A 25,403-nucleotide genomic window follows, 5' to 3' on the forward strand; every position below is an offset into this window, starting at 1 on the left:
TATTGCTTCCTTGTTCTCTGACGAACCAGTACAGCCATTGCTCTGGAAAGTCGGTGAAGGTAATTCCTTTCTGACTTGGATATCACACACACACGGCTGAAGGAGAAAAAGAAAACTTCTATTCCTAAAGCCATACAACAAGGGGAAACATTTTAAAACAAGCTTCTACATAGAACGCGAGGGACAAACACAAGTCAGGAAAATGGGGGAATGAATGTATAGGAGCTTTGTGGGTTGCATAAAATGAAGTTGGGAGCCTGTGGTCTGATTACTCACCTGTATTCTACTCAGTCTCATGTCTATTCAGTGTACTCTCAAGTGTGTGATACAGGCATTGGCTCTCCTGCTCTCTTTTTTGACTAGCTAAATGATGAACACTACTGGAAGAGAAAAGTGTCTGAATGGTTTTTAATGACTAATTTTAATGGGAAGCCATGAGTGGATAAAGGCACATCTGCATGGTACATATTTGGGGGATTTGATGAACCTCTCCTTCACAGACGGGTTGCTTATACTTGGTCATACAGTTGAGAGGAACAGCAGTGGAAACACAGGTGTCCATCCTGCCCCCATCCCCTGAAAGTATGACTGTCCTGTGGAGAAAAAGTACTTGTCATATTGAGGGAGATGTGCCCTCCAGCACTGCACTGCCAAAAAGCAAAAGAAGAAAGTAAGAGTCTGAGGTAAGAAGAAATGGGATGACTTAGTTTTAGGCTTTGGAAGAGGAGAGTCTTTCTTTACTCTCCCAGGGGAAAGGGGGGAGAAAGAGAGAAACAAGCAGCAGCATATCTCTGGAGAACACAGCTCCATTAATATTGGCTGTAATACTACACACCAGGCATAGGCAAACTCGGCCCTCCAGATATTTTGGGACTACAACTCCCATCATCCCTGACCACTAGTCCTGTTAGCTAGGGATGATGGGAGTTGTAGTCTCAAAACATCTGGAGGGCCGAGTTTGCCTATGCTTGCTATACAAAGTAAGGCACCATGGTGATTAGCACGGAGCAAGCATTAATTAAATAAACCCCACAGTGTTTCTGCAGTTGAATTATAGTTATCGAAACTCCGTACCTTAGAATAGGCATGAAAGCAAACCACAACTTGTCTATTTCAAGGGAAGGATCACATGGTTAGAATAAATGATACTTGGCTCAGGTCTGATTATGATGAAACATCTTTAGAATCTGATGAATACTTTACAAGAATTCAGTGTGAGATTAATGGGATAATGACTCCCCAATTACATAATTTAATAAAAGCCAAAGGTGTAATAAGAAAGTGAAGTGATCATGTATCAGTCAAACAGTGTGGCTGAAAGAAGCAGAAATAAACAAGTCAATAGTCCATGGATCATAGGTTCAGAAGTGAGACTGTAGGCCACAAGGCGAAGAAAACCTATGGGCACTTAATAGGAAGTAGGTTTCACTAAAGTCTCAGGCCAAGGAAACAAGCTAGAATTGGACTGTGAGCTAGAGATGAAGTACAGCTGGTGGGAGGGACAATACAGTGCCCTTTCTACGACTGCATCCAGATTACGAAACACCTTGCCCCATAAAGTGTGGTTGGCTCCCCTCCCCTATTTTTTGCTAGCTACATAAAAACCTTTTTATTACAGTAGGCTTTTATTTTACGGGACAGACAAATGTTTTATGCTTTTTAAAGAAAAAAGTGGACCCTTTCTCTTTTTTGTAATTGTTTTATAGAATTTAAATGTTAACCTGTGTTACAACATACAAACCACAATGAGTAGTTTTTTTGCACCAGAGTTCAATGGTACATATTCTTAGATAAGTGGGTATATGAATAATAAACTGTTCAGCGATATCTAAATGTCACACACACTTTTAAAATTTGTGATCACCCATTTTCTTTCAAGATTGTCACTTCACTTGTTTTACTTTATCTGAAACAGACTATAAGTGCAATCTTATACATGTCTACTTAAGAAATCTTCTCAGAAATAAATACTATTAAGTTCAATGGTAGTTTCAGATAAGTTTGTATAGCCTAAGATACCTTGTTCTTTAAGCTGCTGCACCTGTCTTCTGAAATAACACCTTCTGAAACCCTTTACAACATGTGTATTTAAAGAGCAAGCTATGCAAACTGCTTTCAAAACATTTAAAACAGGTTGGGCAGGTTTCGACAGTCTGCTGTATTATACTAACTCTGGAAAGCCTACTGCAAGGTTAAACAATACCTTATTTTGGCAGATAAGGTTCTTTTTAAAGGGTTGCATAGTCCTTTACAGTGAACCTTTGTTCAAGCAGTTATTGAGGATAGGCAATGAGAAAGCAATAGAGATAATTTTTTTATACAAACTGAATTGTGAATCCCACCTTTAAAATAGCTCATTGCTGATTTCTTTCTGCGTTCTAATAATTTTATATTTTATGAAATGACACAAGGAAGAAGCATTTTTAGTGGATTAGTAATAAGGAAGTGAAACCAATCCATAGTTCAAAACGAATGGTAAATAGATGTGTCATCAAGTCTGCAAAAATGTTTTATTCCTTTCCTGCATAATTCTCAATGCACAAATGAGTTCCAAAATAGATCACAGTATATATGCCACCCTTCAGTTTACTTGTTAGGATCCAGTTTGGGGCCAGAATTGGATTGCTAATTTATTAAACAATAGCCTTGCTGTGTATGCCAAAGTGATCAGGCCTGAGACACAGCCCAGTGGATTTCTTTACAAATAACCACAGCCTGAGGTCCTTCTTCACATTGGAATATATAGACAAACAACCAGACCAAAAATGAAAGTTTAAAAGTTTTATTTCCTAATCAAAGTTTTGCACAGCTAGGGTGTCCTTTCTCTAACAGAAAGTTATATTTATGAAAAGGGGAATAGAAATTGTAGAGAAGATTTATCCTACCTAAGAAGACTAACCCTAACCCCCCCCCACACACACACACAGAGCAAGGATGGAGTGATGGTCACACCAATTATCTTGGCCAGTAATCCTTGTAGCAAGCAAAAATAGGAAAAGGGTGAGGTGTGAAAAGGAAGTACTGCAGACACATTTCCTCTTTAGGAGTTCACCACATAGACTGGCACAGAGAAAGAATTCCTTTTGTACGGACATGGGTTGGAGAGCAAAATCCTACCCAACAGGATCAAGAATGGCATTGCCAAAATCTGTTTTCTAGCTATCAGAGAAGATCTCAATATTGACCACTTCACAAACATGGGGACATGCATTATGTAGGCCCAGAGTCTCCATATATTAAAATAGAAAATCTCAGGTTGCTTGTTCCAGCTTAATTTTCAAAGCTCATACCCACTAACCTTAAGACTCCTGTGGCACAATGGCTCAGTGCATCTGGCTGTTAACCATAAGGTTGGTGGTTTGATCCCACCCAGGACAGGATTCCTTTATTGCAGGGGGTTGGACTACATAACCCTCAAGATCCCTTCCAACTCTACAATACTCATGATTCTATACTTCCGTGCTCTCAGCCGGTGCTCTCAGTCTCTATGAGCAAAAGCCAGTTAAACATACACACCAAAATGTATCCTTTCTACTATTTGGTTGCCAAATAGTAGCACTTGCTACAGCTTAACTTGTTATTTCCAACATTGAGCTGCAAAGTTTCATTATGCTAAATTTTCAGTCTAGCCAGGTTACAGACACATAGCTTTAAAAGGAAAGGACAGAATTAAGAGTGTGGGGCTGTCTCTGAAGACAGTTCAGAAACTGGCTTGTGCAGAGTTTGGCAACCAGGACAAAACAGTTTGAGCATGTTGCACTGATCCTGGCCTGACTGCACTGGCTGCTGGTTGTTTTCTGGGCCCAATCTGAGGTGCTGGTTTTGACCTATAGAGCCTATAGTGGAAGAGATTCAGAAGAGAGCTACAAACATTCTAAAATACTTTGGAAAACAAGTTCTTTGGGCAAAGTTATCATGCCTCAGGGCAAGAAGTGAGACCTACCTGCTGAGCAGCGCGCCCCGGGCTTCGGGCAGATATCCGCAAGCCTGGGCAGACTGGCGCGACTTCCCGCTGGGCTCCCTAGGCTTGCGGATAGCAGCCTGTTCTGGGGGCTGGGGTCAGGGGAAATTCAGGCTTCCCCCGCCCCAGCCCCGCGCCTGGGGGGGAAATAATTTTTTTTCTTTATCCCCCCCCCAAAAAAAAACCTAGGTGCGCCCTATGGGCTGGTGCACCCTATGGGGCGAAAAATACGGTAATTATCAGATTCCTCCCATATCCTCTGCTTCATCTAAAACAAAAGGTTCTACAATCCTGATTGCATCAGGAATGAAGGAAAGTCACTCTTTAGCATAGTTGCTCTAAAAACTGGAGTTGGGAATACTGATTTCTCCAGCCAATACAATGGCATGCATGCCTCTCTATTTTCTAACAAATAGTATTTTTGCTATTTTATGTTTTTGCTATTTTATGTTAAGCACTTAGATAGCCTATGAATAGCCTACAAATTATGATGAATAAATTAATAAATTCACCCAAATATTTTTCACAGCCTTACAATCATCAGTAATAGCGTTATCAATTATTTTCCAAGATGCCTCAAAATGACAAGCCTTATATATGTTTAGCTTTGTAGTTCACATAAGAAGATCAAATGTGCAATGTTTTGGGTGTTCAGTTAATACAGTGGTGCCCCGCAAGACAAATGCCTCGCAAGACGGAAAACCCGCTAGACGAAAGGGTTTTCCGTTTTGGAGGTGCTTCGCAAAACGAATTTCCTATGGGCTTGCTTCGCAAGACGAAAATGTCTTGCGAGTTCCTGCGGGGTTTTTTTCCTCCCCCCCCCTTTTTCCCAAGCTGCTAAGCCGCTTATCAGCTGATCCTAAGCCTCTAAGCCGCTTAACAGCTGATCCGCTAAGCCGCTTATCAGCTGATTCGCTAAGCCACTTAACAGCTGATCCGCTAAGCCACTAAGCCGCTTATCAGCTGATCCGCTAAGCCGCTAAACCGCTTATCAGCTGATTCGCTAAGCCCGCTAATAGCGCTAATCCGCTAATGGGCTTGCTTCGCAAGACGAAAAAACCACAAGACGAAGAGACTCGCGGAACGGATTCTTTTCATCTTGCGAGGCACCACTGTACTGTGGACACTTTCCAGAATTGTTTTGCACTGTGTGAGAAGGTTTATAAAGCATATCTTCTGCAGCATGTTGTTAATTTACAATGAAATGGATGTAGATTCAAAATAGCTTGCCTCATAATAGCAGCACAGCTTGGAAACTACGTATAAGCATGTGTTAAGATAACAGCTCTTTAGCCCCGCCTCTGAAGAATCCAGCACAACATGGTTCCTTATTGAGGTGTGCCATGGCTTATGTTAGAGAAGTATACTACAGTACTCTTCTGGCAAGTAGTCTATTCTTCTATGATTTATATGATTTCTTAATCTTAGAATTCCAGTCGATAATGACAGTTTGTTTCTAGTGCATTATGAAGAACTGAGTCAATAAAAATAGTTGTGCTAAAGCAAGAGGGAGGTCTACCCTTATGCTATTCATATAATCAGTTATCAGTAATCAATATATTCACATTTGCTCACACATAATCAGGGCTTACAGTGATTTTTATAATCCATTTGAATCAAGAAAATCTTTTGCTAACTGCAAACTCCTTGAAACCGCAAGTCCAGACACCGACCTTTCGCCTAGTACTTTTTACACCCTAGAGAAAAGGGGAAGCCATAAATCAGAAGGCGCTGGTACAAATCTCCCCCTCAAATCCAGGCTAAAATGGTCCACGAAACAGAAAGGGCCAAACCACAAAAACTCCCTACATGAGCATATGCATAGGGGAGTTAGCGCCAAACCACAAAAACTCCCTACATGAGCATATGCATAGGGGAGTTAGCGCCAGGAGATCCCCTCCCTGAAGTCTCATTTCCCTGTTCCATCAACTAGAGAAAAGGTCAGACTGTACTTTACTGTACAGACAATGGAAAGCAGAAGTTGGGGAGTGAACTCTGCATACGGCCAGGAGCATGGCAGATGCATGCTATTGGTTATTTTTGCTGGTGTTCGTGATTGTCTCATGATTGTCTCATGATCTGTGATGCGCACAGGTATATAACTCCTGAACTTGTATTCTTTGAGGTCCCAGTCTTTTGGAAAGGATTCCAACTGGGTCCATTATTGCTCAGCAATAAACTTCACCTTCATTTTTCTCCAAATTGCTGCGTCTGTCAATCCTTGTCTCCATAAGTGGGTACCACTTAATTTCACTTGCTTCAGTGCATCTAGCTTTGCACATGTGCCTTTTTGTGTGGCAGCAAGCAACAAACATTCAACAATACTTTTGTAAAACTACTCCAATTCTACCAAGCAAGAAGTTGTACTGTATAGTATGTCCTAAAGTCCCACAACTTTTCTTGTACATCTAATGTAAAAACCCATTCTCATAACCACACCAAAGGCACACCAGATGCTACAGGGTTGTTTGGAAAATCTAAAAAATGATAATATATGTCGAAGGATATTTGCTCCAAGCCTTTCACATTTGCTTTGTCCCTGTGATGCTTCAATGATAAAATGAAAAAAAGTGGCTCAGGGCTACTCAATTCCCACAATTCCAAGAAAAACACAGAAAGAATATGAATGCACATGATTGTGGGCCTTGAAGCTGAAATCAAAGCTCTTGCAAATATAAATAAGCAGCCCCTAAAATTCATGACTAGTGGAAGAGTTTATTTGGAAAGAGTGTTCAAGACATTCGTCGTCAGAAAGCTCTTTGTGAAGAAATGAATGAATGACTCTTCCAAACCAATTCAATTTGCACATTATTTTGGATATTTATTCATTACCAGGCACAATAAGAGCAATGTCTATTAAAATAACCATATATTGAAGAAATTCGGTCAGAATCCTTGGTTTTAAAATGTTCATCATGAGCAATAGGCCTCAATCAGGCTAGACTAATCTCCACAAAATATACTGTTTTACTGCATTGGGGCTGAAATATATAAAAAGAATAAAAAAATTGTCCAGTAGCACCTTAGGGACCAACTAAGTTTGTTCTTGGTATAAGCTTCCGTGTGCATGCACACTTCTTCAGATACCCTTCTTCAGATTCTTCTGTGTTGGGACTGTCATAGCATTGGTGGATTATGACAGCCAGCAAATATGCTAATTCCTGTGTGTAAGAACGCTATCTGTGGATGAGTTTCTAGGGTCAGAAGTCAGGCCCCACCTAGCTTCAAAACCATTTTCACAAAATAAAAATGTGAAATAGAAGAGTTACAATGATTTGAAAAATACAATAAAAACCAATTACACTGAGTTCTGCAATTACTAATTAAAACACAAGGATTAGTGAATGTATAATAGCTGAATATAATGAGTTGAGAAAGCAAGCATACATCAACCCAGTATCCCCTAGGGAGGAACTAAATAAAAATCCAAAGTGCAATTGAATAAAACAAGCAGCTCTTTAACTCAAATAGCCTGCAGGGACCATTTGCATTTGAGTCAACATGGATGCCAGCTCAATTGTTTTAAGTAGTCACAGAGATGCTGAGCAATAAGGATTCCTTCTTAAATATTCAGATTGGTTTATTTAAGGAATGTCCTTCTTTGAAGGTCCCCTGTTTCCTTGCATTGAATCTAAAACAGGGATTTTAAAGAGCACAACACGATTTGAAAGTTTACCAGAGGTGGCTAACCTTTTTTTGGCCCATGGGCAGATTTGGATTTTTGAGCAAGTGCTGTTGGCATCATCCTCTCTGGTCACGTCTCTCCTCCATCACTAGGTAAGTCCCCAATGCAAATACACAATTATACTGTACTTTGCTTTTCCAGGCAATCTTGATAAAAGGCCACTCCAGAAGAACTAATCTGAGCCTTGGAAAGCAAACAGAATTGAAAAATGAAGTGGGAAAAGGTATCGGTCTTCCCATTTCCTACTTCAGCTATGTGCTTCTCAAGGGGGAGGAAGATAATGACCGTCACCATCTTTTGCTTGGGGGGCAGTGAGTGGGTGGGGGGCTCAGGAGCTTTGTAGGAACCAGGCAAAAACCTCAAGAGCAGACCCTCCAAGTGTCCCTATTTTCCAAGTAGGTCCCTGCTTTAGAGAAGCCATCCTGGTTTCCGATTTGATCCTGGAATGTACCACTTTTCCTTAGGATGTCCCTTTTTGCATTGGAGAAATGTTGGAAGGTATGGAGTTATTCAACCCCTCCAAACCATCTGAAGGCAATCCTATATAGGGAAGTTTTTTTTAAAAAAAGTTTAATGTTTTCTTATGTTTTTATATATGTTTGAAGCTGCTGAGAGTGGCTGGGGCAACCCAATAAGATGTCTGAGGTATAAATAGTAAAATTATCATTATGGAATGGGACGTCCCTATTTGCATTGCAGAAATGTGCAAGAGCACCACATTAGGGAACTCTGGCTTATGCAAATATTTTGCTTTGGGAACAAAGGAAGAGACCATTCTGCAAAGTAGAAGGAGTGAGGAAGCAGACTATACCGATACTTCCCTTAGCAGTTACTTCCAAAGATGTCCTGGTTCCCACATTGAGTATGTCTACTGTAAAGAACTCTATCAGTTTAACTGCAAGGGTTTCTTGAATGCCTCCTAAGAAATATAGAATGGTATGAGTACTAAGAGCACCAAGTTAAGGGTTCCCAGCCCCTATTACAGAACTGCTGCTTTTAGGGTCACCAGAGCCCTCCTCTGTTGTAAGGAGTCATTGACCACCCCCTTCACCCACTCAGCGACACCTCCGCTGGCCCATTCGATGAGCCAGGAAGGTAGCTCTCGCATTACCAAGGACCTTATGCTCATCTTCAGGCTGTACAAATTGAAAAGTATCCATTAAACATGCCCAAGCAGAGGCCAAAGTTACATCCACCAGATGTATATCAACTATAGTATCCAAATCAGAATGGATCCAAGCAGTTGTTTATCCTTTGCCTCTCACTAGAGCATGTACGGTATATGTTCCCTGTCAGGTCCAGCATCAAACCTCTTCAGAACTGACTTTGCTCTTTTCTTCCCTATTCTTCTAGTGCTGTCACCTTGGACCCTTCCATTTATAGTGCTATAGGTGCTATATTTAATGATGTTTTTGTAAAATGAAAACCTATAATGAAACTATAGAGAACTATGCACATACCAATCACATGTTACTGTTTTTTAGAGGGTGTTTGTCCTTTTTTCCATCATGCCAATGACATGAAGTGTTCAGATTGAGCAAAGTTATGTGCCTATAGTCCCACCCCTTCCATTCCGTCATTCCACCAACCAGTAAATGTTGGATTTTTGAGTATGCACAAAGGTTACTTAGAGTCCTTGCACACATTTTTTTAAAAAAATAAATACAGTACCTGGTACAGTGGTACCTCTGGTTACGAACTTAATTCATTCCAGAGGTCCGTTCTTTTTTTTTTTTTTTTAAATATTTTTATTGGGTTTTCACATTTTATATAAACACAAACAGCACACCAAAACAAACATAAAAAACAACGAACATGAATAGTTCCCGAAAATCTTATTTTCTAACCCTAGTCCTTGACTTCCCCCCACCCCCTCCCCTGCATCCCTATTCCCAAATTTATGTCAGCAAGTTGGCATTTCTTCCGTCTTAATATTAGTCCTTTTATAAAAAACAAAAATAAATTTTCCCTAAGTTGGACCCCAATTCTCTTCCCTCGATTTCTCATTTTTTCTTACATAATTTTCTTATTACTAAACCCCCTGTTCTTGAGTGTTGTTTAAATTTAATACTTCCCTCCCTCCCATCCCCGCTTTGCGTCCTTTCCCAAGACATGTCCAAAATAACAGTTTTTAGCCTGGATTCCGCACATCCGAGGCTCTCAATTCTCTTTCAGTCCCTCTCCGCCGGTTTTGTTGGTAGTCCTTTTTGTCTATCATCGAGTCTCGAAAGATTTCCTTAACAATCAATCCAATCAGTCCATAGTCTCTTCCCATATTTAAAGGCAACTGCTGAGGAATTTCCACAAGGCCTAAGTCTTGCTGATAGTCAAAATCAAAGTCTATGTGGAGGCCCCAATTGTACTTCTTTATTTCGAGTTCCTGAATTCCATAAAGTCCCAGGGCCTCCACTTTCGTCTTCTGTATCTTTCGTAGGCTTAAAGTGGATTTAATCCAATAGTCTCCTTGCTTATGTTCTCCAGATGTCGGCTTCTGGTTAGTACTTTCCCAGATAACTTGTTCTCTTTCTTGTTTTGTCTTCTCCTCTTCTTTGTTTATTGTTTCAAATTCAGCTGTGGGTTCTTTCTCACTCAGAGCCTCATTACTTTCAGCAGAACTACTTGTTTCCAAATCCAAGGTCGTCAATTGTTTACTCATAGCTGTAGTCTGCTCCTGTAAGGTTCCCACCAGTGAGAACATCCTTTCGATTTCTCTCAGTATCTTTCCACCCACAGCCATTGTAATTCCACAGAATTCCCCCTAGAGGGAATCTGGTTACTGAGTAACCTTTTCTCCAACAATCCTCTGTCCTATTATTGTTTCTTTGTTTCCCAAAATTTTAGTTCAATTGTAACTCCTTTTAATCCGGAGAGGTCTTAAACAGCAATTTTTTTCACTATTAATAGTCCATTTGACAGCTTTTGACAGCTGTCAAATTCTGCTCCTCTATACAGGCTCCAAAGCAGGTCGCTCCCGGGCCCGGGAGGGAGGGTTGTTTGCCACAAAACAAAGATTCTTCCAACACTCCACTCTCCTGCTCAAATTTACCTTTCTAAATCTTGGAAGTTACTGTCTTTTTAAAACTCACCCTTTACAGGGTAGGCACTCCAGCTTAGCTCTTATTTCGTTGCTCTGGATCGTCTGCAAGGGGGGGTGTGGGGACTTCCTTTTAGCACACCCCCCGGTCGTCTCAAATTCAGAAGGTAAAAATTTTAAAGTTCAGTTCCAAATTACTCACGGGTTCTTTTTTCAGTCCGAATTTCAAGGAAGGAAGTCAGCGCTCTCCAGTTATGGCTCGCGGCTTCGCTCAGCGGCGGTAGCGATCGACTCTCAGTGCCACGCCGTCCCCTGTATCCCCTCCGTAGCCTTTAAAAAGGCTCATTGCGAATCAGGGGGGGCGCTTAAGGCACCCGCCGAGTCTTCAGTCCGCAGGCTTCCGCGCCTGCGGTTTTTAAGGGTCCCCGTGTCGCCGGCACGGCAAAGACCCATCCACCGCTGAGCCGATTCCCTCCGGAGCTCGGAGGGAATCCGCCATTTCCCGATCGCGCCAACCCGGAAGAGGTCCGTTCTTAACCTGAAACCATTCTTAACCTGAAGCACCACTTTAGCTAATGGGGCAACTGCTGCCGGCGCCGCGCAATTTCTGTTCTCATCCTGAGGTAACGTTCTTAACTCAAGGTACTACTTCCGGGTTAGCGGAGTTTGTAACCTGAGGTGTTTGGAACCCACCACTGTATTCTGGAACTTTGACCCTGTTTTGTTCTATCTACAGTAGCCTTCTCCAACCCAGTCCAATATGGATGTTTTGGACTCCCAACTTCCATCACACTCAGCCAACACATCTTATAGGAGCCCAAAACATCTGGATGGTGCAAGGTAAAGGAAGGGAAATCTAGTGTTATGATCACGCACACAACATATGTTCTTAAAATACATCATTTGTATCAAAGATTGGCATTGATGGATCTCATCAGCACTACCATTTCCCACAAAAAAAATTGAAATTAGTCTGGTCAATTAGCTAGCCAAACAATAGCTGAAAAAGAACCCAGGAAGAATGAAAGCAAAGGGACGAAGGATTTATTACAGACTCAAGAAGGAAGGTGGAGGATTACTTCTGTGTAGCTGTACTTCTTATTCTACCAGGAAACCTAAATCCAAAGAAAACATACCATAAAAGAGAAACCTGACGCTGCCAAATGATTTGCAGTTTCACTTGTGTGTGTGGTTTGGTCAGACGACAAACAATTAGTAAAATGAACTTTGTCCATGACGTATTTGTCATACACATCTCACATACTAAATAACTGGAATTAAGCAAGTCATCAAGGCAGAATACTGGAGAGATTCCGAAGAGAGTCCCAACACTGTTGCTAGAACAAGGCTTCTGAGTCATTTCCCAAACTGTTCTTGACGAGTATTGCCACACGCTTTCAGAAAGAACCTTCAGAGGAATTCCGGGACAGCTCCATAAATGGCATGTGATAAAGCTGATCAAGCCAAAAAAAAGAAAAAAGAAAAAAGAACAGACACCTATGTCATTGCCTTCCAAAATACTACTATCTAGCGAAACTATTGCCTCATACTGAAATTCAGAATGCTAAAGACTTGTTTGCATAATATGCTTATAGTGACACTGAAAATAGGATTTGATACGCACTCAGATTTATACTATAAATTCCCCCCAATCGTTACTAAAGTGTTCTGGAAACATTGGTAGTTATAATTGCTTAATTCTATTAACATAATCATTTACCTGGTTAATCAAGATAATCATTTGCCTGGGCTATGTACACAGTCCTGTTTTCTCTGCACCCACAGTGTTCCCAACACTGGTTTGGGAAATAGTGTGCACACGAGGTTGGCCGCACAATCCATATCTATTCTGTGGGGTTCTTTATGAAATACTGTATTTTGACGCATTTCGCCCCAAAGCAGGTTCGATCTGAACTGAGAAAAAGAATGACCTAGCTGCATTTTAAGTTGCTCATGTATATGCAGCCCAGTTAATCATAGTGTGGGAAGAAGTCCAAAGTTAACTGAATCCAGTAGCATTAATGCAACATCCACAGACAACCTGGCGTAACCATCAAGTGGAAAGAGTATGCACTGGATTCAGCTACCAGGAGAACAAATGCCATGGTTTTCTCATACTTTTAATTTAATTTTTGACATTTTGTGTGTGTGAGGTAAGCAGAGACGGAGCTAGCTGCTCTGGCACCCAGGGGCGGGGCTAGCCACCTGCAAGGGCAGGGCGAATGTCCCAGGGGGGCGGGGCGGCGATGTCACCCCCCTCAGGGATGAATCCCAAGCTGGCCGCACCTACCACACACCCCCTTCCTCCACCAATGGATGTAAGCCATTTCGAACTCTTGGAAAGGCAGGTGAGGGAAGAGTGGAATCACAGCAGTAGGCCAGCCCCAGTCTATGCACATTCAGTCGACCCTAATTTGAACATGTGAAAAGGGAAACATCATTGGAGGGACTCCAAATTTATAAAAATCCATAAAGAATGCAAATGAACAGGATAAATGAATACATTTGTGGAGGATGCTACCGTAGCTGTACTTCTTACGCCACCACCGAAACTCGAAACTGCCAAAAGAACTGCTGCTTGATGGGTGGTTTGTGGTTAAAGGATAAACCCTTATCAAAATGAACTTTGACATGCTCAATTCACACTGTTCAGAAGCAGAACTGTACCATGAACTCTGTTACAAGTTGCAGGAACAGGGAGCTGCAGAGAGTAATTACACAATTGTAATCGGCAGAGGGGTTTTTTTTAAAAAAAGGACCGAAAAAAAGGAATCACTGCTGTCCCTGATACTGGGTATTGTTCACAGATTCTGTTTTCGGAGTGGGGACACCAAATGTGATTTTATTTATTCCTTCCTCTCCTTCCTTACCTATATTGGAGAATTTGAGGCTGCTGTCTGAGGAGAGGGAGAGAGGTTTTGTTTTGTAGGTAGTTATGTGATCTCATTTATTCTCACTTATCAGTTTGTTGGTAGTCAAGTACCCCGCCTTCCCGGGCATATCTACTATAAAACTAATGAAGCTTAAGCTTCAAAATTGGGTCTAGTAGACCCAATTTGAGTTGCACGGTTGAAATTGATCAATTTTTTGTTGTATAGATTATAACAATACCATAGTTTGAAACTCAGTGGCACAGATGTTGTAAAGGTATGGTGATCCGTCATGGAAAAATTCTATTGAAGAAGATAGCAGTGGTTACCCAGAACTCATTGCTGGTTGTGAAGGGGGCCCCATAACAGTTCAATCTTCAGGCCCCCCAAAATGTAGGTCCGCTAGTAGTACCCCCTATGAATAATTCAAGTTTGTTTGGATGATTTTGTTACTAGCCCCCACCCCTACAAAATATGAATGACATTTTCTTTGGCCACTTTTGGACATAAATTAAAACTATTTCTGTTCTGCCAGATGATATGTTTCCCTGTTATATGTTTTCTTTTACCTGCTGATGTAATGTTTCTGGGATAGCTTTTGGAATTTGCTACTACATCACTCTTTTCCATGTAAAATATTCAAAGCATCAAACAAATTATAAATACTAAAATTGCAAAACAAAAATATTTTTTAAATGATTAAAAGAAACAAAATGCAGGCAAGTAGTAGTGCTAGAAGCACATTGCAGAAGTTACATAGTATTGCCTGCTGAATTACACATTCCATAGCTTGGAAATGCTGACTGCATCCCATTTCTGCTTATCCATTCAATTACAGGAAGCCCCCACTGACTACTTCTGTCCTTGTACCATTCAGCTTTTTTGGCAGACAACAGGATTGTTAAAAGATGAAAAACTGATAACTTTTTGTTTACAGCCAATAGTTGATGTGGATTTTTGGTCAAAGTTCTATCTAAAATAATTGAGTATATTCATTACACCCCACAATACTTATTGTCTTTTTGACATTTTTTTCACATTCAAACATTTGCTACTTTTGATTAGCTGACCTAAAAACGTTGACTTAAATAGAGAGATGGATACAATCAAAACAAGTGAAAGCTCGAAAGCTAGATCTCTTTTCCCAAAATTACATTACTAAACTTAACTCCTTTTGCTGCCATCAACTATCTGTGTAATACTGAGCATATTAATAAGTCTCAAGTCATTTCCTAAATTGATGCTTAAAACTAATAACAGCTTTTGGGGGTGTTGCCAGGATGTGTGTTTTTAAACAGAGATTTGCATAAGTTCTAGCAGGTATGTAAGCATCAAAGAGATTGAAAGGTAAGAAAAGGCGTTGCATGTTTGTGACAGCTTAAAGCATACTTTTAACATACCTTGGGAGATTCATTACAATTACAGTATAGCATGTTTCCCAATTACCAATTTTGCTCAGACAATTACAGTGAGTATAATTTAACGTGAGGTAATTATCTTCGGAAGAATCTAAATTAATGATGAGAGGCTTGGCCCCACTGCAATTTGGAACTGAGTGAGATTTATGAATGAAAATTTGGGACCTAATAGGTCTCCTATATTCCAAGCTTTCAAATCGTTGCCATTTTTTTATTTTTTATTAGCACATACATGCTTCTGAAGTGCACCTGGGGAACTTTCATTTATTTATTTTTTGGTGCAACATTCCTTTTCTGTCCATGTGCCCACAGAATCACTTGTCACAATGCATCATCTGACCATTTTTAAATCTGTTTTGCTTACAAACTGATTAGATAGGCCTGGGATAACCAAAGGATGAAAGTAAGCAACCTCTGCGTATGCACAAATATAGTGGATACTGCCCAGGATTGGATGCTTAGTCATGCCAACCATGCAGACTGTGCAGGTGCAAAAATAGGTTTGTATACTTTTTTTTTATTCCTACACAAATTACAGAGACAGAACATCACATTCTTTTTTATAATTTTTATCATTTGATTTTTAAAAAATAAAAACATACATTAAAAAAAAAACGCAATTCAAAATCCAAATTTCGATATTACTCTGAATCTCCTCACTTCCCCCCCATCCCTTCCATGGGTCCAAATAATAATATTTGCAACTGCATATTAATACTTGTCCAAATTTTTGTCCTTCTAAATTATCCAAACTTTCCATTACCTTACAAGTGTGGTTAAAATCCTGCCAATGTTTTAACCTGCTTACAATGGTCTCTTAAATTAATCATAAACTTTCCCCATTCTTTTTAAAAGTTCTTGTCTTCTTGATTTCTGAGCTTCCCAGTTAGTTTTGCCATTTTGGCATAGTCCATAAACTTGGTTTGCCATTTTTCTCTAGTCGGGGTTGTTTCTTCCTTCCATCTTTGGGCTAATAGCACCTGTGAGGCTGTTGTCGCGTACATAAACAGTCTTTTCTGTAATTCCTAGTAAAAAGGCTTCTGGTTTTTTAACAAAAGTTACTTTAAACATTTTTTTTTCCAATTCATTATATATCATCTACCAGAATTTTTTAATTAGTTTACACATTCACCACATACGATAAAAGGTACCTTCTTTTTCTTTATATTTCCAGCAGGCATTTAAACTCGTTCTGTACATTTTTGCTAACTGAACTGGAGTCAAATACCACTGGTACATTATTTTCATATAATTTTCTGTACAACATGCCGTAAATTTCAGATCTGTTTTCCATAACTTCTCCTAGTCTATCATTTGTATATGACAGCACATCACATTCAGGGCATATGAGAATTATAAAATTCATAAGGTTCTAGCAGCACCACTGGTGTAAACATACGTACAAACAGGAGCCAGTCATCTCTGGAAAGTTCATGCACTGTGTTATTATCACACATACAATCTTCTCTTGAAGACTGAATGCCAGGGGATCGTGTGGCATAGAATTGTAGTCAATGCTGCGCATGCGCCAAGTTCCATTCATGTAACAGAGCTTTCCCTTCCTCTCCTCTCCCTGGATGCCCTCCAAATCTGCTTTGGAGAGTCCGCCAACCCTCTGGAGCAGATTTAAGGAGGAAAGGAGTGGGAAGTTCTATTGCACACTCACAAATTTATTCCACAAGCAGAATTAGAAACAACCCTTAATTATACAGAAGATGTTTGTATATAATCATACGAACATAAACGAACGGACAAGCAATTGGCACACAACTCACCAGAAGCATCGGAGGAGGAAGGGCCAAACCAATGAGATCATCAGCATGTGCTCCAGAGGTAGGCAGGGGCCAACCCAAGGCATTTTGTGGCCTGAAATGAAGGAGAAAATGGCACTACTTTCATATTCAGAAACCAACTGGACCGGCAGCTGAATCATACTTCAAAACTGGTGACAGGACAGTATCCTTCATTGCACCTAAGGTCAACAGTTTTAGGAGGCAAATAGCAGCCCACATACTCTGTCCTCCAACACTTTGCTGCTGCTCCTCAGCATCCACTGAGGCAGATGCCTCACTCTAATAGGAAAGCCATACCCTGAAGGTAGTTATAGGTGTCATTCAAAGAGCAACAGTGGAAGGAAGCCAGGTTCATTTTATGAAGATCAAAAGGATCATGTTGGCACCTGTTTTTTTAAAGTATATCTCTATACACTTTAAATTACAGCTTCAAGAAGCAACACAGTTATAGATGTTGCAGGCATCTTTCTCCAACATTTCCTCCAGGATATTGTCATTTGTAGAGTTAGGAAAACATGGACAAATGACAACAAAAGATTGCAAGCATTATCACTGTAAACAAAAAGAAAGCCTGCTTTACACATCGTCAAGGCTCAGCACCGAAGAACACACTGGAAAGCGTTAGTCTGAGTAAGAACTTGTTAGGAAAGGTCCCAGTCCATAAGGGAGCCATTTATTACCCCTACATAGAAACGTAGAAAGCAACCTTATACTAAGTCAGACAATTTGCCTATCTAGTTCAGCACTGATTGGAAGTTGTCTGTGTCCAGGGTTTCAGATCTTTCCCAACCTTGCCTGGAAGCATGAGCTGTACCATTGAGCTACAACCCATCCCCTTCCTGTTCTTGAGGGGCCAGTGGTCTGCCTGGATGGGCAGGGCCAGTCCAGAGGCCAATAATGCTTCACTTCCAGAAAAATGTTCCATGTTCATTGCATGAGGCAGCCTTACATGAAACCAAAGGGGAGTGTAATTCTAGTCAGGGCAATTCATTTCTCTTATATCCTTTGTCTCTCCCTCTGATATTTCTCCCTCTTAGGTTGTAAATTTGACTATACGAACCAGCTTTCATGTTCTTTATGTTACTCTGTAATAAACCCTGTGCACTGATGACTATGGTAATAAGGCGTTTTACCCCTCCCTTGCGGTGGTTTTAAATATATCCTTGCTCAGGAATGTGAATGTTAAGCAACTCTTTATGGATTTGCATATGCTAACTTTAGGGATTTAAGATGTGTTAAGACATGCCTCAGACATCAGTGTCAGCTAGCTGATGGAAGCCCTTACGTATGTTTTCATTTGTTTACTGACCTGGATGATGGAGATCTGACAGCTGGCTTATTGCTGACAACACAGTAATTCATTCTCTACTTTGAGAGGTTTCCAGCACTGCTGCTTGTCTATTCTGAATTAATCTCCCTTAATGAAGCTTATATTTTCTTTCTAATTTGCCCCTGGCAAATTAGTCTTTGTTTCATAAGCCTAATAAAATGTGAAGTTCTTTGTGAGTATCATATTTATTAATCCAGCTCTGTAGAACAGACAAACGGGTGATGATTAATGTTTTGTTTTTGGTTCAGGGTCATTGTGGCTTTTCATGAAATCCGTTCTATTGCTACAAGTACTTCTCCATATGGATCAAGATCAGATGTCAAATGGCTCCCTATTGAGCCACATGGCTTATCACACAGAAGTGCTGACTATGACAGAAGTGTACCAGGGTGGAAAATATAGTATGATGGTTTCTTTAAAATTCTACCATGTTTTTCCTGAAAATAATAATTATTGTTTTCTGCTCCCACTGCAGAGAAAAAAGCCTTAGGGTTCTTCTGAGTATTTATGTACAGCTCTGATGAGTCATAACCATAAGATTAGAAATTATTATGCAAAGTATTCTTGAATCAGCCACAACTCTTCAAAAATAATAATTATGACATTAAGAATCAAGCTAGCAGAAAATAGCAGAGAGTTATCTGAGATAATGTTAGATTAGTTCTAAAGAAGTACCTTTCTTTGTACAATTCCAAAGAAGTCATCTTGTGGAACTTTAAAAACAACTTTATTGTGAGAGAAGCTTTCATGGACAAGATGCATGAGGTGATAGCCTCAGTTTGCAGATACACATATCTGCAAACACAGCTGTCTGGGTACAAATGAAAACATAGTGAACAGGGAGGTTAATAGCCCATGAACTGCAAACAATACTCTGATTTTTTTTATGAACAACTCAATGTCCTAAGAAAACCAAATTTGTGTGAGCTGAAAAAAGAAAAAGTTAGTTTTGTCTTCTTCTAAATCCATGTACTGGGAATGATGCCAGATACTTTTCTTGGAACAAGGATTTTCCTCAGACAGAGTTTTGAAATCAGTTGGTGTGATGAGGCAGCACTGCTCACTTGACTGTCGTCGTGTTGCTGCTGCTTACCAGACGATGAAGAAGAAGGGTGAGGTAGCCAAGTCTGGCATGGTGCCATTGCACTTGCAGTTGGGAGGACTGGATTGACTTACCAGTATATTTGCACTGCTCCAGTCTCAGGACTGCTTCACCCATCCCCCTCTACCTCCTGGTAAGCAGTAGTAACACAATCAGCTGGAGGTCCGGTGAGGAGCAGCACCCTACCATGCTACCTGCTTCTGTTGGGAAGTGAGGTCTTCATCCTGTGCAATTTATTGACGTGGTTTCCACATAACAATAGACCATGCTTTAAAACAAATGATAGTTATGCCAGCCGACTTCAGAATCTATTGTTTGAAGTTGGCTTCTTTAGTAATCAAAAATAAATGCTTTGTTCTAAACCAGGTTACCTGGTTCATACGTAATACTAAGCCAATATTCATTAAAAGTGAAACTAAACGCAGCAGGAATCCTCCCAGCTGTGTGAAAGGAGAAGAGGGAAGGAGGGGACATGAGAGACAGAGGCTTCTCTTGAGCTTCTAGAAGCTCACCCTTATATCTCCAAACCATTGCTTAATGTTACATGTGAATGCAATCACTGGCTGTTGGAGTTGTAATGATGAATTGATATTAATTTGTCTCAAGTTGCACAAACCTCTGTCAGCCACAGATCCATTCTTTACCATCACTCACTTTATGTATTTGTTTGTTTATTGTCTAGCTTTTTTTTCTGACTGGGACTCAAGGTGCCTTACAGATAAGGTCTTCACCTGCCGACGGAAGGACAACAAGGAGGGACCCAGTCTCGCTTCTCTAGGGAGTGAGTTTCAAAGTCTGGGAGCAGCCACTGAGAAGGCCCTTTTCCATGTCCCTACCAAGTGTGCCAGTGAGGCTGGCAGGACCGAGAGAAGGACCTTCCCCAAATATCTCAAAGCCTAAGCAGGTTCATATGAGGGAATACGGTCCTTCAAATAACTTGACCTGAGCCAAAATGAATGCAGATTGTTATAAGGTGTGTGATCTTTGTTGTATATGTTGCTGTTTCTTCAGCTTGTTAATCACCTTGCATATAGTAACATAGAAAGGCGGTATACAAATTAAAAGTGAAATGAAAAATTGAACGAAAATTTATAGGTCATAACCAGCACTTTGAATTGCACTAGTAGCCATTCACATGGCTATCAATTGAATCCAAAAAGAAAATAAAGTGGTTTTTAAAGAGGGGGAGAAAAGCTTACTTAAAACCAATGCCAGAATTTTCATACTCAGAAAGACACATCTTAATTTAAAGTGATGCAGTTTAAATGCCTAATTAATGTCTAATAATTGCTGCTGCTAAGGAAATGACAGCTGCCATATTCAACAATGTTCACACTTACTAAACAATTGGATTTTCTCTGAAATGCGAATTATAATAATAATAATTTATTATTTGTACCCCTCCCATCTGACTGGGTTTCCCCAGCCACTCTGGGCGGCTTTCAACAAAGATTAAAAGTACATTAAAATGTCACACATTAAAAGCTTCCCTAAACAGGGCTGCCTTCAGATGTCTTCTAAATGTCAGGTAGTTGTTTATCTCTGACATCTGATGGGAGGGCGTTCCACAGGGCGGGCGCCACTACCGAGAAGGCCCTCTGCCTGGTTCCCTGTAGCTTTGCTTCTCACAGTGAGGGAACTGCCAGAAGGCTCTGAGCACTGGACCTCAGTGTCCGGCAGAACAATGGGGGTGGAGACTGATATTGCATATTATGTATACTGTTAGGAAGGATGGATAATTCATGGTATTCCTGTATCAGAACAGTGGGAGAAGGAAACAGTGGTAGCAGAGCTGGGTGCTAGCCTTGGGCATTGAGCTGAAGGGTCACCAAGCTGTTTACTGAGTGTACTGTTAGCAGCGAGACAGATGAAAAAAGCAGCAAGTTCATCACCCAGCAAAATTCTATGATTTCTTTATGTGCTAACTGCACAAACTAATTTCAATGAGATCCAAAGTAATTAAAGGTAGAATGTTTCAGATAAGTGTAGAATTCAGTAACTTCAAAGCTCTATAGTTTCAGTCAACCTACTATTTCATATCTGTATCAAGACAACAAATGGGGTGGGATTTTCCATTCTCTGTGGAGAGACTGAAATGGTGTATAGTGTGTTGAATGGATTCTTTACATTTAATCATGCACCACAGCAGTGGAAAATCACTGCTTGCAGTTGGATAATGGTGAAGGGGGGCATTAAGAGCTGATTTGTGTTTTTCATTATTATTTCAAAGGGTTGGCTGTTATTATAAAGGGCTCCCTTGAAGACTAACAGATTTATTGTGCCCTTCCCCTTTTGGACTACAGTCCACCATTAGCTACATGAAGTGTAATTTTCCATTGGTTGATATTTAGATCTACATGGTTAGCGAGAACAGGATTTTACACAGTGGTGCAAAACAGCATGTGATGAATTTCTGGATATAAAGGAAACTTCAGTGACAGGACCAATGTATACAATTAGCAGAATCAAGAACGAGCTTTTATGACATGGTATTACCATTAGGCTCTAAATAGGGGAAAGGATTTAATAATAATAATAATAATAATAATAATAATAATAATAATAATACATTTTATTTATATCCCGCCCTCCCCAGCCGAAGCTGGGCTCAGAGCGGCTAACAACAGTAAAATAATACAGCATTCTAAAATCAATTCATTATAAAATTAGTTTAAATTAAAGTTTAAATTAAAGTTTAATGGCAACCATTGGGCTAGAGTTCTGTGAGGATCACCAAAGGCTGTGCCTTGGCCAAAGTCCTGGTGGAACAGCTCTGTCTTGCAGGCCCTGCGGAAAGATGTCAAGTCCTGCAGGGCCCTAGTCTCTTGTGACAGAGTATTCCACCAGATTGGAGCCACAGCTGAAAAAGCCCTGGCTCTGGTTGAGCCCAGCCTAACCTCCCTGTGGCCTGGGACCTCCAGGATGTTTTTGTCTGAAGACCATAAGGTCCTTCATGGGACATACCAGGAGAAGCGGTCCCGTAGGTACGAGAGATACATCCCAGAACACGCAAGCCTTCTACAATTATTTCTGCGCACCTGAGCTGTAGTTTGTTGGCTCCCATCCAGTCTATCTCTCATTTTTGGACCTACATGGGTTCACCAGAATCTAATGAAAAAGAGAAGTTATTGGAATACACCTGGCCATGGGACAAATATGTAACTGTATCTTGGGAATGGGAAAGCAAGGCAATAGATGGGAACAGAAGTTTGAGATATATAGTGCCATCAGGGGAGACACACGTAAGCAAAATCATTTTTGCTATTGGATCAACTACTGACACTAGACAGATGGTTCTAAACAGTATCAAATAACCTACTTTGTGCTTCCTGTTAGTGGGTATCAGGTTGGTGACCACAAACAAGGTTTTCTACTAACAAAACCTGGAGACAGTGTTTTATTTAATATAAAATCTTTCAGATGTACCATAGTTGCCTTGGTATTTCCTTTTTAATGCTCAGATACAGTGGGTTTTATAGTCTAGTACAACCAGGGGACAGATCATTGAAGCATATGCAAAAAGTAACATCCAGTCGAGGGGTATTAAGCATTAATCTCCAGCATAAGCAGTTTCTGAGCAATAGGGTCAAATCTGTCTCTCAGTAAATTTGGAAGAGGACTTCTGAAATCAATAATGTCAATTCAGTTTGTGAGCAGTATCTCTGATTGAAGGTGTGCAGCCATTATTTGTAAATGATTTGAAAGATTTCCTTAGGAAGCATATTGATTTTACAATAAATGAACCCATTTTCTACATGGGCACTGTTGGTGAAATATGGCAGCCAGGAAGTAAACCCCACTGTATTTAATGGGACTTGTTTGTGCAAAGGTCTGACTTGAAGAGATCAAGATTCTGACTGTTAACAACAGTGGTTTTGACATCTACAGTGGTACCTCGGGATGCGAACAGGATCTGTTCTGGAGCCCCATTCGCATCCTGAACAGAATGTAAGACGCGACAGCACGTCTGTGTGTACGCAGGTCGCGTTTCGCCACTTCCATGCATGCACGTGACGTCTGTGCATGCGCGAGTGGTGAAACCCGGAAGTAACGTGCTCCGTTCCTTCCAGGTCACCATGGAGCACAACCCGAAACGCTCAACCTGAAGCATATTTATCCCGAGGTATGGCTGTATAATGAAACCAGCTTACTAGCAGAGAGCTGAAAAAGGATACTGTAATGGAAGCTGGGAAACTATCCTTCTGGGAAGAGGTTGGAGACCGTCATGGCTATGAGTCCTGAGGGAACTCCTTCCTGTCTTGCACGCCTTTTTCCATCTGGCTGAAGGATGGGGCCCTGACTGACGCCAGCTTCAAAATCTTAGGTTGAGGTATTGTTGGCAGGTTAACTGTTTTTCATTTGTGTGGATTGTTGTTGTTTTTACTGAGGAAGGAGAGATTTGTCTGGGAGGAGAGAAGCTGGGGATAATAGGGCGTGCAATTGCAATAGTTCAAAGTAAGGAGAGGTATGGTGTGACAGGTGGGGCAGGCCAGGTAAGAGGCATACAGCACAAGCAGGCAGTGACTGCTGTGTGACAGCTCCTCCTCCAACCTGGGGAATTGTGGTTGTCCTATCAGGCAACCCTCAGGTCTGTGGCTGTTGCTGCTGAATGATAGGTCAGCTCTGAATAAGACATTGCTCATCTGATTGTGTATGAGGAGGCCAGTCTGGTCTGCATCTCTGGAGACCTGGGTGCATGAGCTGGGTGGAATTGGTCTCACCTAGCTGTGCCCACCTGGTACTTGGTGCAGATCAGGGCAGAAGGTCAGGGATTCTGCTGGTTCACCACTTGCCTTGCTACCTATGTGAGCTGACAGAGCTGGTCTTGGAGGTTATGTTGAGGACTCCCAGACTCCTGGTTTTGAGAGACGGCAACATCCATGCTGAGACAACTGGCTTTGAGGTGGACACAGGACTTCATGGCTATCATTATGACATGGGGCTGTCCCAACATGTCAATGGTCCAACATATGTGGCAGGCCACATTCTGGACCATGTTTTCTTGACTGGGCATGAAGAAGATCTGGAAGCAGGGGACGTTGACATCAATCCCTTGTTATGGTCAGATCACTTCTTGTTGAAATGTAGGCTTTCAGCACCTTTCAGCTTCCATCTGTGGCTCCTAGAAGCTATCATCTTGTGACAGGAACCACACCTCAGGAATGGCTTCATCTGGCCAGCTAAACAAGGTGAGGGTAGCCCATGGGTCTCAAACCCTCAGTGAGTTAAGGACTCCCCATGCATGTGAAGATAGGCTCCGGCAGATTGAACGGACAAGTCCAATAGTGGGTCCAACAGTTAAGAAGGTGGTTCCTTCACATGCTGTAGAGGGAGGTTAGGGGCAGGTGGGGCTTGTCAACCTGGGAAGGTAGCCCATCTGGAAGGGAAACTCTGATCCTAAGCCTCTGCTGCCTTGTGGGACATCTTTGGGAGAAGAAAAGCCTAAGGAGTAAAACCAACAATAATCCAGACTGGAGTCCCTAAGACAGATGGATGGTGCTTCATTTGCCAGCAATTTTTGCAGTCAAGCTGGTGCCAAACGTATTGTTCTGCTTTCCTTTCAACCACATCAGTGAGACGGGGGGGGGGGGTCTTCTCCATACACATTGCTCCATACACATTGCTTAGATTTGCTCTCCAGGGAGGTCACTTCAGTGCTGCTTACCCAGCAGTTTGACTTCACCCTCCACTCCATTGTCTCTCGAGACAGACAGATGCCAACAATCCAATGTGGCACAAATCACAATGTTTTTAATGTTTGGTATAACGCACAGTACGCTGTTGACACCCAATAAATGTTATCTTAATTATAACACATGTGTACTCTATTATTCTATGTGGACCAGCTGGAAAATATTTGCCTTCATTTTCATGGCTTAAAGGAAGCAATACAATAAAAGAGGGAGAGTGGAGGCATGTTATCTTTCTCTTAGATCTTTGTAGGGAATTAAAATGCACAACTGCTGAAATTTTAGAACATACGGCCTGCATGGATTATCCTAGTAATCCAGCCTGCTTGGAAACTAATACACAGAATAAATCTAGAGAAGTAATCAGAAAAGGAACAATGGCCTTGCATGCCTCGTTATTTATCATTCATGATAAGCCAATCAGTGGAATTTGCTTTTATTTAAGTAACTGCATTCCTCAACATAATCTGTATTAATAAACCTTGGAAGCACCATAGCTCAGTGGAAGAGTACTTGCATT

General features: G+C 41.0%; 1 long non-coding RNA gene across 3 annotated transcripts; it reads right to left on the reverse strand.

Annotated features, from left to right (window-relative positions):
• LOC308590058 lies at positions 1-24,063 on the reverse strand. 3 transcript variants are annotated; one of them, XR_014009655.1, is made up of 5 exons: positions 23,929-24,063; positions 22,232-22,301; positions 18,767-18,902; positions 16,744-16,834; positions 1-593 (listed from the first exon to the last, which is right to left on the reverse strand). It is a non-coding gene; the product is annotated as an uncharacterized lncRNA (long non-coding RNA). The 3 variants fall into 3 exon arrangements; XR_014009656.1 differs by lacking the exon at positions 1-593 and adding an exon at positions 11,819-12,134; XR_014009657.1 differs by lacking the exon at positions 1-593 and adding an exon at positions 12,985-13,089.
• Positions 24,064-25,403: the final 1,340 nt, after the last annotated feature.

Source organism: Podarcis bocagei (assembly GCF_964188305.1).
Source record: "Podarcis bocagei genome assembly, chromosome: 6".
In the NCBI taxonomy this organism is placed as follows: Eukaryota; Metazoa; Chordata; class Lepidosauria; order Squamata; family Lacertidae; genus Podarcis; species Podarcis bocagei.